The sequence below is a fragment of the Mobula birostris genome, chromosome 6 (genome assembly GCF_030028105.1).
Source record: "Mobula birostris isolate sMobBir1 chromosome 6, sMobBir1.hap1, whole genome shotgun sequence".
NCBI classification, from domain to species: Eukaryota; Metazoa; Chordata; class Chondrichthyes; order Myliobatiformes; family Myliobatidae; genus Mobula; species Mobula birostris.
This window is the reverse complement of record NC_092375.1, coordinates 55,533,379-55,548,190: the sequence shown is the minus strand read 5'-3', so window position 1 is coordinate 55,548,190 and position 14,812 is coordinate 55,533,379. Positions and strand designations below refer to the sequence as shown.

At 38.1% G+C, this 14,812-nt stretch overlaps 1 protein-coding gene across 7 annotated transcripts in view; it reads left to right on the top strand.

Moving 5' to 3' along the window:
- The first annotated feature begins 8,106 nt into the window (after positions 1-8,106).
- Positions 8,107-14,812, top strand: part of zbtb20 (zinc finger and BTB domain containing 20) — a 347,065-nt gene continuing 340,359 nt past the window's right edge. For 5 of the 7 annotated variants that reach the window (XR_011886336.1, XM_072260521.1, XM_072260518.1 and 2 more), the window contains exon 1: positions 9,397-9,481. The gene's annotated coding sequence lies outside the window, so the exon portion shown is untranslated. Of the gene's footprint in view, positions 8,268-9,396; positions 9,482-14,812 lie in introns of those variants that run through there. The other 2 variants (XM_072260515.1, XM_072260517.1) reach the window with 2 other exon arrangements.

The following is a 14,812-nucleotide window of genomic DNA, read 5'->3' as shown; positions in this document are numbered from 1 at the left end:
GCTTCTTGAGGCACTGCTCTTGAAGGTGTCCAAGAATGGAGAGGGTTGTGCCCATGTTGGAGTTGGAGTTGGCAGGCTTTATAACCCTCTTCAACCTCTTGCAATCCTGTGCATTGGAGCCTCCATACCAACACACACAAAATGCAGCAGAAATTTAGCAGGTCAGGCAGTATCTATGGAAATAAATAGTCGGCGTGTCAGGCAAAGACCCTTCAACAGACTGGAAAGAAGGAAGGAAGATTCCAGAACAAAAAGTTGTGGGAATGGGGAATGGGCAACAAGCAAGATGGTGATAGGCGAAGGCAGGTGGGTAGGAAAGGAGAGTCCACCGTGGAAGAAAGGGGAAGAGGAGTGCACTGGTGGTACATGACAGGCAGTTGAGGAGAAGAGGTAAAAAGCTAGAGCGGGAAATAGAAGAGGGCAGGGAGAGAGGAAAAGAAAGAAATGTATATATTTATCAGAAGGAGAAAACTATGTTCATGTCAACAATCTGGAGGCGATCTAGATGGAATATGAGGTGTTGCTCCTCCAAATCAAGCTGTGATGTAACTAATCAGAAAGCTGATATTAGAAATATAAGACTATTAGACATAGGAGCAGAATTAGGCCATTCAGCTCAGAGTCAGCTCCATCATGGCTGATTTATTATCTGTCTCAAACCCATTCTCCTGCCATCTCCCCATAATCTTTGACATCCTTACTAATCAAGAAACTATCAATCCCCACTTTAAATATACTCAATGTCTTGGTCTTCACAGATGGCTATGGCAATTAATTCCACAGATTCTCTGGCTAAAGAAATTCCTTCTATTCTGAGGCTGTATCTTTGGGTTTTAAATTCCCCTATGATAGGAAACATCCTCTCCACATCCACTCTATCTAGGCCTTTCAATATTCAATAGGTTTCAATGAGTTTCCCACCCCACTAATTCTTCTAAACTTCATTGCATATAGGCCCAGAGGCATCAAATGCACTTAATACATTAACCCTTTCATTCCCAGAATCATTCTCATTAACCTTCTCTGGATCCTCTCCAATGCCACTATCTCCTTTCTTAGATAGGGGGCCCAAAACTGATTATAATACTCTGTGCAATCTGACCAGTGCCTTATAAATCCTCAGCATTTTAACATTGCTTTTATACTCTTATCCTCTCGAAAAGAATGCTAACACTGGATTTGCCTTCTTTACCATTGATTCAGTTTGCAAGTTAACCTTTAGGGAATTGAACTCCCAAGTCCCTTTGCACCCCTGGCTTCTGAACTTGCTTTCCATTTAGAAAATAATCTCCATCTTTATTCCTTCTACTAACGTGCATGACCATGCATTTCCCTGCACTGTATTCTACCTTTCACTTCTCTGCCCATTCTCCTAATCTGTCCATGTCCTGCTAACACCCTACTTCTGCAACACTACCTTCCTCTCCATTATCTTTGTATCATCCGCATACCTGGTCACAAAGCCATGAATTCTGTCATCCAATGTAAGTGTTTTTACTGACAAACCAAATATGTTGACTGCTGACATGCCTTCTTCGTGATTACATTGCTCTATTGACAGATCCTTTGGGATGTTGATGCCCAGGAACTAAAGATAATATTTTAAAGATTAAAGTCTAATTTTATTTGTTGCTATATATCAAAACATACAGTGAAATTCAGTGCTTGTGTCAAATCAAATCAGAGAGGATTGTGCAAGTGTCACCATGTTTCTGGCACCAACATAGCATGTCCACAACTCATTAATCCTAACTGTACATCTTTGGAATGTGAGAGAAAACTCTCATGGTCATGGGGAGAATGTACAAACTCCTTATAGACAGCGGTGGGAACTGAACCTGATCTTAAAGCTGCTGCTGTATAGCATTCCACCCCTTGAAGCTACTCATCCTTCCCACTGCTGACCCCTCAATGAAAACTGATGTGCGTACTCCCAATTTCCCTTTCCTGAAGCCCAGAATTAATTCCTTCTCCTTGGTGACATTGTGATGCTGTTGTTGTGACACCACTCAACCAGTCAGCCTATCTCACTCCCACAAGCATATTTATTGCCATCTGTGATTCTACCAACAACAGTGTTGTAATTGGCAAATTTATATTTAGCATTTGAGCTGAGCTTGGCCACCCAGTCATGAGTAAGGAGAGAGAGGAGAGCAGTGGGCTAAACACACACCCATTATGTGGTGTGTGCATCAGTGTTGATAGTCAACGAGAAAGAGACGTCATTACCTATTTGCACTGAATGTAGTCTCCCAAAAAGGAATTTGACGATTCAGCTGCAGAGGTCCACATTTTCGTGCTTGGTTATTAATACTGAGAGAATGATGGTATTGAATACTGAGCTGTAATCAATATACAGTGGGCTAATGTATGTCCCTCACGCTGTAAAACTGGGACACTTCTTTTTCCCTTATTAGGGAGAGGGAGAGCCTGTAGTAGTCTTTGGGGTACTGCAGATCTGGGTCTTTATTGATGCTTTGCTGCATGCTTGAGCGCTTGGTGATGCTTTTTTGTTGGTGGGGGAGTGGGGAGGGTTGCTGCTTTGCTGCTGCTTGTGCATGGGAGGGGGGAGCTGGGGGGGCTTTGGAGTTCTAAAATTCAACTGTCATTCATTCTTTGGGGCACTCCTCTATTTTTGTGGATGTTTGCGAAGAAAAAGAATTTCACGATGTATATTGTATACATTTCTCTGACATTAATGGACCTATTGAAACCTGTTGTCTAGCTGTTCTAAAATAAGAGTGGAGAGCCAATGAAATTGCATCCACTGTTGTGGCAGTAAGAAAATTACAGTGGGTACAAGTCCTTGGTCAGTCAGGAGGTAATTCTAGAAATAACCAGCTCATTATATGGATGCAAGTGCTACTGGGTGATAGCCATTAAGGTAGCACAACCATCTTTTCTTGGGCACTGGAATGACTGCTGTCCTTTTGAAGCAGTTGAGAACTTCAGATACAGCAGTGAGAAGTTGTAGATGTCCTCAAATACTTCAGGCAGTTTTCGGTAAATGTTTTCAGTACCCAGTGTGATATACCATCAGGACTTGATGCCTTGCATGCCTTCACTCTTTTGAAGGAGGCTCGGACATTGGTCTCCAAGACAGATCACAGGGTTGCTAGATGCTGTGGTGATTCACAGATGTAGTGTTATTCTCTCATTGCTTTCATTTTAAGCAAAAGCAAGCAATATAGGATATACATTGCTGTTATTTCCGCATCATTAAAGATAAAAGACACCTTAATATCTTGAGTGTAAGATTTTTCTTTGACTCTGTACACAACAGAATTACAAACGTGGTGGCAGTATTTCTAACTTTCTGATGTTTGGCCCATTCAGTTCACACTGGTGTGTACTCTTGATGTGAACAGAGAGTTGCAATCATAATAAGTACCCTGTTTGATATCCCTTCAATCACCTATCCAATATAACTTTGAATATCCATATAGTGAATGGGGATGACACTAATCCTGTAATTGAATTCCACATCTTCTCATCCATCTGATGTTTCAAAAAAATCATCCATCGCTGGATTTATGACAAAATTTAAACAAAATTCTATATCATAGATTACACTTTATCTTGGAAATTAATATTCTCACCAGTAGTCAATTATATCATGTAATGTCAAAAAGTTCAATCACTTATGCTACAGTCTTATAATTCAATTCCATTGGGCAGAGTTTTCATAATCAAACTGTCTGTATCAACTGATATTGGATCCCATATGGGAGATGTAGTATAATATCGATGGTTTTAAAAACCCAAAATGAAATTGAAAATACTGAAGGTACTCAGTGAGCTATGCAGCATCTATGGAGGGAAAAGTTAATGTTTCAGGTTGATGACCTTACATCGGTGCTGATGGAAAGCTATCAAAATGAAATACGAACTCAGTTTTTCTTGTTATGTTCTGGAATTATGTGAATATACCAGATGTTAATTCAAACAAGAACCAGGCTTCAGTTCTTACTGCAAATGTAAGTAATTTTAGGAAGCTTGCAATTAGCCTTCCATTTTTCTATAAAGTGCAAGCAGCAAATTGAAGTTAAAAGCACAGGCTGCTCCACAGACTAAGAGATCAGATGAGCAAGAGTCAAATGTTAAAACAATGGGTTGTGTTAATTGCATTGCATCAAGTCAGGGAAAATATGGCTGGTATTTGCACCTTTGTGACTTGAGTCCAAGCTGGCAGACCAGAAAGATGTTGCACTTAGCATATCAAATATAGTCACAGGCATAGGCAATCAATAGTTTTTGTGTACTCAAAGACAGCCCTACAACATTAATTTAAGCACTTCACCTGTGAATCTATTGGGGTCATCTATCGTGTCCGGAACTCCCAATGTGGCCTTGTTGAGACTCGTTGTAAACTGGGGGACCACTTCGTCAAGCACCTCTGCTCCATCTGCCAAAAGCAGAACTTCTCGATGGCCAAACATTCTAATTCCAATTCCCATTCCCATTCCGACATGTCAGGCCATGGCCTCCCCTTTTGCCAAGATGAAGCCACTCTCAAGGTGGAGGAGCAACACCTTATATTCCATCTGGGAAGGTTCCAACCTGATGGCATGAATATCAATTTCTTCTTCTGGTAATTTTCTTCTTCCGGTAATTTTCCCCTTCCCCTTCCCTCTTCCTCTATTCCCCACTCTGGCCTTTTACCTCTTCTCACTCGTCTATCCCTTCCCACGCATCCCTTGTTCTTCTCTTTTTCTTATGGTCCACTCTCCTATCTTATTAGATTTCTTCTTCTCCAGTCTTTTACCTTTCCTACCTACACACCTGGCTTCACCTATCACTTTTCATCTAGTCTCATTCCTGTCTCCACACCTTTTATTCTGGCATCTTCCCCCTTCTTTTTTAGTTCCTGAAGAAGGGTCTAGGTCTGAAACATAGAACACCTACAGCACAATACAGGCCCTTCGGCACACAAAGCTGTGCTGAACATGTCCTTATGTTAGAAATTACCTAAGGTTATCCATAGCCCTCTATTGAAATGTCGACTGTTTAATCATTTCCATGGATGCTGCCTGACCTGTTGAGCTCTTCCAGCATTTTCTGTGTGTTGCTTTGGATTTCCAGCATCTGCAGGCTTTCTCATGATTATTAATTTTGGGTGCCTGGGATTTTTGCTCCAAGAAGTTTTTAGACTTTTTGCATGAATTACCTTGTGACAAACGTTTATGAATATTGCTTTGTGAACTTTCAGATGGGTCCGCCACTCTAGATATGTCATTCAAAGGAAGCACTGTCAACCCAAAATATTGAAGTAAACAATGTCACTGTAACTGTTGAACAATCTTTCCGGAAGTTGAGGGGTGACCCGACAGAAGTATATAAAATTATGAGAAGCAAAGACAGAGTAGATAGTCAGAGTCTTTTACTCAGGATGGAAATGTTAAAAAGAAATGGCATAGGTTCAATTGGAGAGGCATTTCTGTCTTACATGGTGAGTGGTAGCTAACTGGAACACACTGTCAGGGAAGATGTTGATGCAGATATGGCAGCAACATTTCAGAGGTATTTAGACAGGCAGGGAATTGGTAGATACAGACCATGTTCAAGGACACGGGATTAGAGTAGATTGGCATCATGGTTAGAGTACATATGGTGGGTCAAAAGCCCTGCTCTTGTGCTGTATTTCTATATCTATCCCTTCCATATTATTCAAATCCTCAAATGCACAGAACTCTCCTTTCTATTTCTTTGACCTTTGGGATCAAACTTGCAAGCAAAAAATATCAGAACTTAGGGAACTCTTTTGATTTCCTCCTGACTTAAACCTAGGAGTAGGTTACGCTTTCCATTTTTCATGGCACTTGCGTGCTGAAATATAAACAAAACAGGAACTTGCAAAACTGTGAAAACCATAATTTCCACATCTTAGTTGTTCAAGGAGCAAACTCTAATGCTAAATCAAGAAAATTGTAAATCGACTTAATTATTTTCTAATACCCTACTTACTCAAAATTAAATGCAAAATTATAATTGAATGAACTTCCTTTCCAACACGTTTTACTCTGATCCAGTTCAGTGTTGGCAGAAATCTGAAAAGAGTGGAAACATTTCTTGCACACAAAAGGCTGCTCATTTATTCATGAAGTTTGTCACTTGCTGTCATGGACTCCATATTAAAAATAAGCGACCTTGTCCCTTGTTCAGAAATTCAATATGGCAGCCATGTAACTAAAAACATTTGATAAACAGATCAGCTTTGAGACTTCCATATCAGTTACTGTAACTTAATATATACTGACTTATTTTCTCAGTAAACAAGTCGACTTAAATGATACATTTCTGGTAAATGTGCCACAAATGTTAATATAGTATACAATCATCCCACATCAAGCACACAGAGCACAGTAAGTTAGCTATTTTGGTGGCATTTGTTATCATCAGAGATAATCAACGTGGAATTTTAAAAATATCTCCCATGAACTGCATGGTTTAGTAAATAAATTCTGGCATAAAATTTTCTGTCAAAGCTATAATCTTGCATACCTGAAACTGAATCCAACTGTGATGGTTCATTCTCCACAAATTTGACATTTATTACTGGATTCTCAGAGGAAATGATTTTGATCTAAAATTGTACATAGTTGGATAGGTAACATAATTATGTATACATGTTAATATTTAAAAGAAAACATTCCAGTATATACTATGTCAGTGAAAGTGATTTATTTAACTGATTTAATGACAAAATATTAAGAATTCAGTTATTTTATTACTGTTATATAATATTTTAAGATAACCACAAGTGGAGTTTTGTTTTGACTAACTTCACCAGTTATATGGAAAATTATGTTTTACAAGTTATGGCAAGCTCAGATACAATGAAACTTTTAAAATGTTTGTAATTTCCGAAATGCTTCAGGCTTTTACCTTTTTAAAAGTATGCTTCGTGACAGATCGTTATAACAATATGTTTATAACAGTTAAGTCCTGACACTCAGAATAGCTGAAGCATTATTGCCCTCGTTGACGACATCCAGTGGAGGAGCTGCGGTTTGCTTTACAAAACCGTTAAAAAGTACACAGTCAGTCCCATCTTATATGCGGTGGTGTGCTGGGGCAATGGCATCAACGCGGGTGATGCCAACAGGCTCAATAAATTGATTAGAAAGGCTGGCTCTGTTATAGGAGTAAAACTGGACACACTGGAGGCTGTGGGAGAACAAAGCACCCTACAGAAAATCCTAACAATTCTGGAGAATGTTTCTCACCCTCTATATGCCACCTTAGCTGAACAAAGGAGCACTTTTAGTACAGTAATAGACTAAGGCAACTGCGCTGCTCCAAAGAGCGCGACATGAGGTCATTCTTACCCTCCGCCATTAGGCTCTATAATGAGTCAACCTATAGTCGGGAAAGTGATGACCCACCCCCTCGTGTTAGAGTGGCTGAGATAACCTATTTTTTATTCTATCTTTCTTATCTTCTAATATTTGTATATCTGTGCACTTGTATTGCTACTGTGACAGTGATTTCCTTTCGGATCAATAAAGTATCTATCTTAAACAGATCAAAATCAATTGGTTTTACAGATAACTTTGCGAGTCAAAATCCTCCTTCTGCAGTATTACTGTAAACTCGAGAAATTCTGCTGATGCTGTAATTCCAAAGCAACATACACAAAGTGCTAGAGAAACTGAAGAGATCAGGCGGCATTCATGGAAAAGAACAAACAGTCGATGTTTCGGGCCAGACCTTTCTTCAGGACTGTCTAATATTGTTTTAAACCCCTTCAGTACAATGTGATACTCGGGAACCCATTCTAAAAATTATTCTCCCAAGCTTTCCCTTGCAACCAAAGTTTGCAATGCATGAACATGATGTCAATTTCCATTATTACTTTACAGCCACTTGGTTAAAAATATGGCAAACATCTGGAAGATTTTGAACATGACAAAATATACAATGTTGGAAAATAAAAGACTCCCTACCGAACAAAACTAGCCAGAAATTTGCAAAAAGAACCCCGGAATCACTCAATTCCAGCTTTTACAACAAATGACACGGGAAAACGTTTCTTTCGGTTCAGAGCCGCGGCGCCGCGTGACGTCATGGCCGAACAGGTTGAATGACGTCACCGCAGTGTGCTGACCCGCTGTCTCGCGCTTCACAACAAACGGTAAGTTTGCATCTGCTGCCGGCGCGCGTCCGAACCTTCGAACTGAACGGCCCGGGGAGATCGCGGGCCGCAAGCGCCACTCCTGCCGGCACCTCGCCCGCTCCCCCTCCGCGGGCTGCGAGTTGGGAGGGAGGTGGGTAAAGCGGGGTCGCCGACGCGCCTGTGAGTTAATCCGGACTGTGGCAGCGACGGGCGTTTCATCTGTCTCACTGAGTGTGAGTGATGAACGTCCCCGGGCGGAGGCAGCAGACACTCTGCCTCCATTCCTAGGCGCCTCACTCCCACCCCCCCATCATCTCTGAACACCCGCACTCCTGGGGGGGAGGGGGTTGTGGAAGTAAATAAACATCACTGAACTCTGAAGCTCACTTAAAACAGTTGCATTTTCCCGATGACCATTGCTATTTTAGTTTTATGTTATGGCCACAGCGTTGCGTTAATTAATAGGTAACGGAGCTCTTGGAGGGCTGTCGATGATTCTGGGGTTTAACTTTTGAGGAGTGTTTTTCCACTTGGGGCTCAGTGTACCTGTTTTGGCTTTGTTCTGTCCGAGTGTGATTGAGGCCTTTTTCCTCACCTCGGCTGGAACTGAGTGAGTAGGCCAGAGGATTTCAAGCCGCTTTATTTATGATCTGTCACCTGCCGCTTTGAGAGCCGTCGGGAGATTGGGGGGGGGGTTGAAAGATATTATACAAAACACGAAATGCGTAGAAACTAAATAGGCGACGGACGGGCGGATGGCGTCAACCTAGCTTGCTATCAGAAAAACACGGTCCAACTACAGTCTGATTGACGTAGCGTGCAACGAATGATCTGTGTATCCTGCCTGATAGAAGTGGCAGGTGTCCAATAGCCTCACTGCGATAGGCGATCGACGTGGCAGGTGGCCAATAGTGTGCACAGGCTGGCTTCGTTGCCGACGCGACTAGTACAAGCATAGACAGCTATAGGTGATTGACAGGTGTCAGGACCAGTCAACTGCTCAGATGTAATGATTGACAGGATTGCAAGACAATGAAGACAACGCGTCTGTGTGCTTCCCTCCCTGTTGAAAATAATTGATATACCGGTGTTTGTGATTGACGGCTGCTTGGGTCAATCGAGGCGTGTTTAGTTACATAATGGAAATTTAGAGGATCTGAATCCAATCAATCTAGTCGGCAGGACTGTTAATATCGAGACCGTGGGTGCAATGTTATACCAATCAGTGTAGTGTTGGGGCGGGATGTCTGGTTATCATGTTAGGTTGTCTTTTGTGTATACAGAAGATGGATACAGTATTCAAAGTGTCTACTTTGGAAATGTGTTTTATTTCGGGAAATATATGTTTGTGCTTGGGCAAGTGAGGTACGTGACTTTAAAAATTGGAAGTAATAAGAGCAAATAATTTAGACACTTGTGTATTGTCCGCTTTGATTGTCATGACCAAGTGAAATTTTGGTTTAATTTGAGACTTCTGATGGTCGCTTCAGTAAATTATGGGCTTTTGAAGGCTGTATTAATCCGGTATCTATGTCGAGTAGCCTTTTCCTCCATTCTTCATCCGCCCCCCACAACGCCCTCAGGGAAAAGGTGATAATTGATTTCTGTAGGTGTGGGGTTGCAGGGGCGAACATTTTTAAAAATCAGGTCTAGGTGGCAATTTTAAATTCCTTTGTTCATTTGACAATCGCAGTATCAAGTTTTTTAAAAAAATTTAAAAACAAATTATTGCCTTTCGTCTATGACAGAATATTTCTTTGAGTGAAAATGTTAATAGTTTAGTAAAAGTGTTGAAGTGCATTACCAGGCCCCAGTTGCTGAAGATGCAAATAGTTTTTTCCATAGTCTCTTCGGTTGTCGACTCAGAATTAATTTAATGAGAGGAAGGGGTGGTCATTTGTGTAAAGGAGTTGTGAGATGGGTGGGTGCGGGGTGTTTGGTGCTTGTGCTGGAAGGGAGGTTTTGTTTTTGTTTGTTAATTACTTCAGGCCAATTCTCTTTCACCTGATTTGTTTTGGGGCTTTCTTTTGCACTATATTGTATTGGCTATCTGTTCCCCTCTAGATTATTTTCAAATTCGGGTTTAGCAAATAGTCTTTCTTTTCTCACTTAATCAGCTTGTATATTTGCAAGAAGCTGTCGCAAGTAATTCTTAAAATAACTTGATATAAAAAAAGGTAAGCCATCACAGCAAAATTTTTTTGTAAATGAATTATTAGGTGTTGATGTAAAACAGATAATACTTAATTGCCCAGTGAACACTTGTAAATTATTCCATTTCTTTAATTAAAATAACCAGTTACTGCCCATTAGCATTTTTACTTGTGTTTCTGTATTTTCTTATTCGTACAGGGGTTGTTATATTTTTAAAGAAAGCAATTAAAATGGCACCATATTTCATCATCTGTTTTGTAGAATTATTTTTAGGTATCGCCATGGAACAATATGTGTGAGAGCTTACTCTGAATGTTCTGGAAGAATTCAAGGTTGCTTGTTATTTTGTTCTGTCTGTGGTGCATACTTTAATCAACAAAAGCAGTTGTTAGTTACTAAGTTCTAGATATTGTCTAACTATTTTGTGGACTTTTTCCGATGTGTATCAGTTGTTTAAGGCATTGCTGTTTTGGGTTATAAGGAGACCGAACTTAAAAGTGCTTTTTTTACATTATGGTTTTACAGTATGGTTTTACTTCACTGAGAATATTTGTATTATGTGCGTGTGTATATAATATGTAAAATATTGGGTAACCTGCTAGGATGGCTAATGAGGGGGATATTGAAATTTGTTATGCCATAATATAAGAAACCTATAACACATCAAGTTTAAAAACCAGCTGTGGCCCATGTTAATATATTGTGTTTGATTTTATTTCTTGAATTGCTGGGGTGGTGAAGTTGTCTGCTGCAATGAAATACTCTTTCAGTAAGTGTTCTTGTAGAGTTTATTCAAGGAAGTAATTTGGGAGTTGACTACAGGAACAAATCTGACATTAAAATATGCAACTTTTTTTAACTTTGTTTTTTGAGCCCTTGACAAAGTATAGAATATTTATATCATTGTTATACTATAAAGGATGCTCAGCTAATGAGGTTTTGAGACTTGCAAATAATATGTACCTTAAGAAATCCTTCTTTCATTTAAAAAAAAGTTTCCTATTATCTCTAGTTTCAACTCTTACTACTTTGCTGCTAGCGAACACCTGCTTTCAGTTCAGGATGCTTCTTTTTCCCTCTGCCTGCATTGGCAGAATGGTGCAACCTGGTGCTGGAAACAACATATTGCGTAGAAGCAGATCCATTTGGTGCATATGGAAAAACAGTTCAATAATGCTTTTCTCAATTAATAATCTAAAAGTTCATGTTTAAAAACAGATGATATAACAATGCAACTACTTTACCGAAGCATCAGTTTTAAAATATGGATTGTTGGACAGTTGGATTTTGGCATTCATCTGTGAGTTAATTTCATTTGACTACAATATCAACTCAGTAGATTGTTACAAAATTTTTGGTTGTTTTTAGAAACAAAATTGACTTCAAATGGCAAGAGTCCATATTTAATTTAAAAACTTTTAAAAGGAGCTCATTTTCCCATTAAGAACATTGCATGCAAAATGTTCTATGTGCTTTTGTTCTGAGAAGTTTTTGAACCAAAATTTCTATCTTTTAGTTTGGCTCTATATTTCAACATTTGCAAAGCCCTCTTGTTTACATTAAGTTTTGCTTTCACCTGCAAGTAACAACTTTAACAAGATACAAATTTACTTGTGCATCTTCTGAATTTGAAATTGGTTTGATCTTGCATCTTATTTCAATAAATATAAATTATCATTATTGGAAAAGGTAATTGAACTGTAGTGATTTAGATGCACCCTATTACCTGGTTTTTTGTAGTTAAGATTAAGACAAGAAAAAGAAGGAAATACTGCTTAACTATTAAGCAGTTGGAGTTCATAATATTTATTGATGCCTCTCATGCTTCCCCATACGCTTCTTTACAGATGTTCTCTTCTAGTACAATGGAATAGATGGTAATTGTGACTGTACTTGTGAATTGGTTCTAGTTGTAAATAGATGGGAAATGCTCTTGTTTAAAACCTTCAGGTTCAGGTGATTGGGAAATATACTATTTACTAAGTTTCTCTCTGAACTTATTTAAATAGCCAGATACTTACTACAAACTGGATGTTTTGAACATTTCAAAAGGTTTGACAAAGTAAAGTTTGCCACCTTTGATAAATTGAGCCAACTATCTTGTGTTGTTTTTCTTTTTGCAAGTGGATTTGAAAGCTAGTGAATGAAATAGATGAGAAAGCTATATATTTTATTTCAGAGAATCTGTTCCTTGAAATCATGTATGCACAGTAAATGTGTAAATAAAATCTGCAAAGCCAGAATTTTATGATAGTGTGTGGTTGCACAGAATGTGGCAACATGGTGTTTGGACAATGCATGAGGAGGGTCATCTGTATGTATACTAACCTTTAAGGGTGTAATGTGCCCCACAGAATGGTTGATAATTGTTTTTTTATGTATGAAGGTGTTAATGCAGGTTTTAGTCTTCTATTTTAATAATTCTAACTTGGTTTTCAAGGTCAATTTTTTACAAGCTGATTAAAATTTATTGTTTTAATTGCAGTCAGGTAGTCACTATATAACTGAAACATGGATTGTTGAGAAATTTTTATATTTTAAATGCATTTTATTAACATTTTAAATAGAATAGTTTAATAATTCAGCCTTTTAGCCAAGCTAACTTTCATTAAAAGATATGTTCTCTATTTTAAGTTTAAAAGACTAGTATTAAATAATAAATTTGCATATTGCTTCTTGCCCTTGATGTCCCAAGACTATGGTCCTGAATTATTTGAAAAGTGTCTTTATTGTTACAATGTGGGAAAACAGCCAGTGTGTATAATTAAGTTCCCATAAACGGGAAATAATTAAGTGACCAATTCATTTCTTTTAATGATAGTCAGGTTAAGTATGTTTGACAGAGCATTGGGAGAATGCCTTTGATCTTGGAATAACCTAATTTTTTTGTTTCTGTTTAATTTTGGAAAACAATGGGTTCTTGGTTTGATATCCACTCAAAGTGTGCAGTGTTGGGGAGTCTCGATTTGTGCTCAACGCTGTGCTGTGAGTCTTAACTTTTGAGAGCTGAAAATTGAGTTTTAGAGTGCTGTCACAGAGCCAAATCTCACAGTTTGCAATGCACATTCAATTTAGAATTTGAGAGTAGTGAGTTACTGTTGATTTTAAATAAAGTATGCTCTAGTTTTCATTCTTAGTGGATTTCATGAAAATCTAAAATTGATGTAAATCGTAAATCAATATTTGTAACAAAAACTGGGCTGTAAGTAAATATGGTTATTCCAGATCCAGTTCCTGGTCTGTAGATATTTTTTATTAATTTTAACAAAGGATTATTATCTTTACCAGTATTAGTATGTTAAAAGAAATCCTTATCTTGATGTTTAATCTGCTGCTGGTTGGAATATTGAAATGGATGAAAGGGATTTGGAGGAGGATTTCCATTGGGAACTTAACTGCAGAATGACCCAATATAATTTTCTTTTGTTTGAGTGTTAAACATTTTTTAATGAATCTAAAGCAATGCTATTATTAGAAGTACCTTCTAGCTTTGCTATCAGTAAAATACACAGCTTTTTCAATTGCATGCTTTTTTTGTAGCCATGTGTATTCCAGTTTTACAATCTGAAAATTAACAAATTATTACAACCCTTAGCTTTATAAGCTGTTAAGGGTAAAATTCCATGCTTATTTCCTTTGATTTCTAAAACACAAGGTTTTCCAACAGGCTGACGAAGTACGTAATATAAATATATACAAAAATGAGTGTTTGTGAAGAGCATCGGTTTAACGTTGATCCAGAAGAAAATGTAAATAATGTGTGAAATTTCTACTATTTCCATTTAAGAAACTAATAAGAATTTAATTACTGTTGTTATGAAATGTGTTGTTTTGCTTAGACAAAAGTCTTTATTCAGCATTTCTGTATGCTGTTGAAGTTGAGCAGGGTAATTTACTGTTCTGATGGAAATGTAAAGATGGTTAGTATTGTCTTGTGATTATTTTTAATGCTGTGAGGACTTGGAGATACCTCCCAAATTTCTTAAGTTTTGAAAGGTAAACAGAAGAAATTAGAAAATTAGTTTGTTTATTGCTAGTTTCAAAATAATTGAGTACATTGTAGGGAATAGAGAATATAATTTCATTCTCAGGGAACTCTTAAAAGGTGACAAATAACTTGCTGGAGCTCTGTCCAAAGTTACAAACTCATCAAAAACGTAAGGCCAAAACCAGTCACCTGGTTGTTAAGGGCAATTATTAGATAATCTCCTTCAGTTCAGTTGTGTGAACCTAATTCATATAATATAAGCAATGCAAACCCTACAAAATAAGCAGTTAAAACATTCTATTATTCTGCTAAGAACTTTTGTTAAAAGAATGAATGAAGGCAATTTCCTGTAGTTTAATTATAGGAATATGTGTTTCGTTAAAGGAAAGAATCCTGTGTTTTGTGGAACTATGGCCAAGTTTCAATTATGCTATCTTCATTTGTGGATTATTTGCCACATTTTTACTTCCTGCTGTGTAACTTCCTAGAATCTTTTATTGGGAAGGATGATATTGCAGGTATGTTAATGTTCTGCATGACTGCTTTCAGCACAG